General features: G+C 38.7%; 1 protein-coding gene across 1 annotated transcript in view; it reads right to left on the reverse strand.

The window, feature by feature from the left end:
* Positions 1-3,477, reverse strand: part of LOC107723008 (gamma-glutamyltransferase 7-like) — a 34,904-nt gene that overhangs the window by 30,294 nt on the left and 1,133 nt on the right. The window lies entirely within an intron of this gene.

Genomic DNA, 3,477 nt, shown 5'->3' on the forward strand with positions numbered 1-3,477 from the left:
CGGTTAATTTTCCGCATTTAGGGGGGGCGGACCTAAGCCCTTTTTTTTTTTTTTTTTTTTTTTTTTTTTAAATCAAGACTGAAAGAGTTGCGGGAAGCTTAATGGTGGTGATTTTGAAGTCATGTGACTGTGGCGTAGTTCGTTTATAACCTACGTCTAACTTTTTGTTTCTGGTTGTTGTATTTAGATTTCAAAATTCATAAATGCTGATTATCTTGAACCAAACATGCAGCCTAAGAGAGCTCGTTTTTCACAATCCCAAAAAACCCAATGGAAAAATTCTGTTGGGTTTTTGTCAAGGGACCCAGGGTGATTTGAACTTTTGAGTTGGCCTTACAAAAATATGCCACAAATGGAGCACTCTGTTGAAAAGAAATGGAGTAGTACAGGGCTAAAGCCGGTCTCATGCTGTCCACCTTTTTTCTATGCCCCATGATGCTTTGTGCAAATTATGGGAGTAACTTCCGTTCACGCTGTAAACAATCAGCAACAGGTTCACTCTATTAACACAATAATAAGCATTTTCAAAAACTGGGTACAATGAGGGGACATTAAAAGTGTAAAAGCATTAACAAATTACTTTCAGCATACCATGAATAACTCCTAAAGAGCCTCCTTCTGTCCGCAGCAATATTACGGACGTGTTAAATGTTCGAACGTAATTACGAATGTAATTCGTAACAATTAGATTTTACAGCATCCGTGTGAAAACAAACCTGGAAAGAGACGTGAGGATTTGGGGAGAAAAAAATGAAAGATCCTTAGTGCATTCCAGGGAATTAGTCATGGTTTATACTGTAAATTTAAATCGGGAGAGCAGACCACAAATGCACAGTAGCCTGTGTTGTCTTTTTGTTTTGTTTTTTTCATCAACTTGCAGTGAAATACAAAGGAAACATGAAACACTCAGTGGTAGAGCATTGCGTTAGCAGCGCAAAAGGTCATGGGTTCGATTCCCAGGGAACACGCATACTGGTAAAAAAATTTATAGCCTGAATGCACTGCAAGTCGCTTTGGATAAAAGCGTCTGCTAAATGCATAAATTATATTACTAATTATTAATATCACGTCACATTAATTTACCAAACCTAACGTTATTCTCCTGACTTCTGAAAATAGAAAATGAATGGAAATTTACAGCCCATTCAGTCAAAATGACGGACAAGGATTATTTGTAGCACAGTCTTTTGCTCTGAAATGATTTGTTGCAGTCTTTTTGAGTGGAACTTCCCCAAACCGGAAGTGCCTCCCATAATTTAAAACGCAGCAGGCTCGTTAGGAAAAGGGTGGATAGAACGGGGATCTCCAACCCTGCTCCTGAAGAGCTCCTGCAGAGTTCAGTTCCAACACACCTGTCTGTAATTAGAGATTAGCTGCCTGATGCGTGTTTAATTGGGGTTGAAGCTGAAATCTGCAGGACAGTAGCTCTCCAGGACCCCTGCTAAAGAACATGGTTACATTCAGTGTTGCCAATTTAGCGACTTCTCTCATCTCCATCTGTATACAGTGGTTCTCAAACCTGTTCCTGGAGTCGCCCGACACAGCAGATTACGAACGTCTCCTTTCTCTCACTCATTCATTTCAGGTCTCGGAGTCTCTACTAACGAGCTGATGAGCAGTCCTGCTCCAGGGGAAGCCAGAGTTGAGCTCTGGCCCAACACACCTGCCTGGAAGTTTCTGGTTACCCTGAAGACTTTGATTAGCTGGTTCAGGTGTGTTTGACTGGACCTGACTTGAGCTGAATTATGACACTATTGCCTTCTGTAGAGCTGCTTTACAGCTAAATTAATTTAGTAATTAATGAATATTGACACTGTTAGTGAACTGAATGAAAATGAACTCAATTGAGCTGAATAATGTCACTATTCTGAAACTGTCGTTTCATGGATTTGCTTCATAATTGATTATATTATTATTATTATTGCTAATTCCTGTTTATTACTATATGAAGCTGCTTTGAAACCATCTGTATTGTATTGGAGAGTTTTATCTGGGATGTACAGGATTTTCTGTGCTGTGTTTCGACCTATTAGCTACTTGTATTTGCCTTCGTTTGACTGCATGTTTATATATGCGTATTCATGGGTAGCTGACACACAGTTCTCTACCTAAAATAATTTAACACCGCATTTTGCTTCTCCTCTTGTAGCTATCAGTCATATAGCTTTTATGACCATACTGACTACATTGCATTTTCAAAAATGTCACATCACAGGACCATTTTAAACAAACTAAGAGCTGTGAGAAAATGGTGACCTATAAGCAGTGGTGTAGTGGTGCCTGGAGAAGTGGGTATACTCTTAATTTATGTCCCCATTTTTTTAAGCGGCCCAGCAAAGGATGAACGGCCTGTGTTATAAAAAGTGACGTAAGACTAGTCTTGCATATTTAGTTCACCCCAAATGGGCCAGTAGTATTTGCACATTTTCACTTTCTGTAACTTCTGCTATACTTGACTTCACGGAGTAAGGATCATTATGAAATTAATATTAGCCACAAAAGAGGTGCAGATTTTGCAATAAATAATTAAAATGTAAAAATTACATAGACTGCAACAATTAACATTTTGTCAGAACCTCTAGTAGACAAGCTATTTTGTTTAGTTATCTGTAGGAGGATCATGATCTCTATTTGATACAAAAGAAAAAGAAAAAAAAATTGTGATAAATTTATCCAGAATTGTGCAGCCTACTCCTATGTTTGACTGACTGTTTCTTCCATGGCATACAGTGACGGGCAAATAGTAACCCCCTACTTCCCCCATACCTTTTTACAATGTATCTATATAGCCTACTATATAGTGCAAAATTAAGCACTAGTCAAGCTGCAATATCAAACAGGACCACAAGGAGACGCCAAAAGATCACTAAACCTACTGCCTTGACCTGACTGTACAGGTCATCCATTCAGAATCTAAAAAACACCTTCAGGTTTCAGCAGCCTACATTATAAAACACTCGTGCTTTTAAGCCAAATACACGCTGAAAATAATAATTCTGGAGGTGACTCTAAGCCAACTCTAATGAAATCGGTCAGGTTTTCTCCGTAGCTGTTTTGAAATTATAGGCTACTGTTTGAAGGCATTCGTTTACTGGATCCTTGAATTGAAAAGTTTACCGGTTTAAAAAAAAAAAAAACTGATTACAAAAACTTGCTGCTTTTAATTTTTAAGGTATTGTTTTCGTTATAATGTACAGATTCAAATTAGGAGTCAATAATTAAATATTATTTTATCACTCTGCGCGCCTCCCTGACATGCACTCAAGCCCCAGACCGACTCCGCTTGCATTCACGTGATTTGTCGAGATGAGAGGCAGGCGTGGGCACAATCATCAATCAAATTTAAAGGGAAGCCGGCGCATCCTGACTTTACTGGTCTTTACTGGGTATGTTTAGGGAATATTTGCATTTATTCACATGCGATTTGATTAGCTAGTCATGGTGGACTGTCATGATTTTGGCTAATGCAGGACACTA

Source organism: Sinocyclocheilus rhinocerous, unplaced genomic scaffold, assembly GCF_001515625.1.
Source record: "Sinocyclocheilus rhinocerous isolate Xijiao unplaced genomic scaffold, SAMN03320098_v1.1 scaffold664, whole genome shotgun sequence".
Lineage (NCBI taxonomy): Eukaryota > Metazoa > Chordata > Actinopteri > Cypriniformes > Cyprinidae > Sinocyclocheilus > Sinocyclocheilus rhinocerous.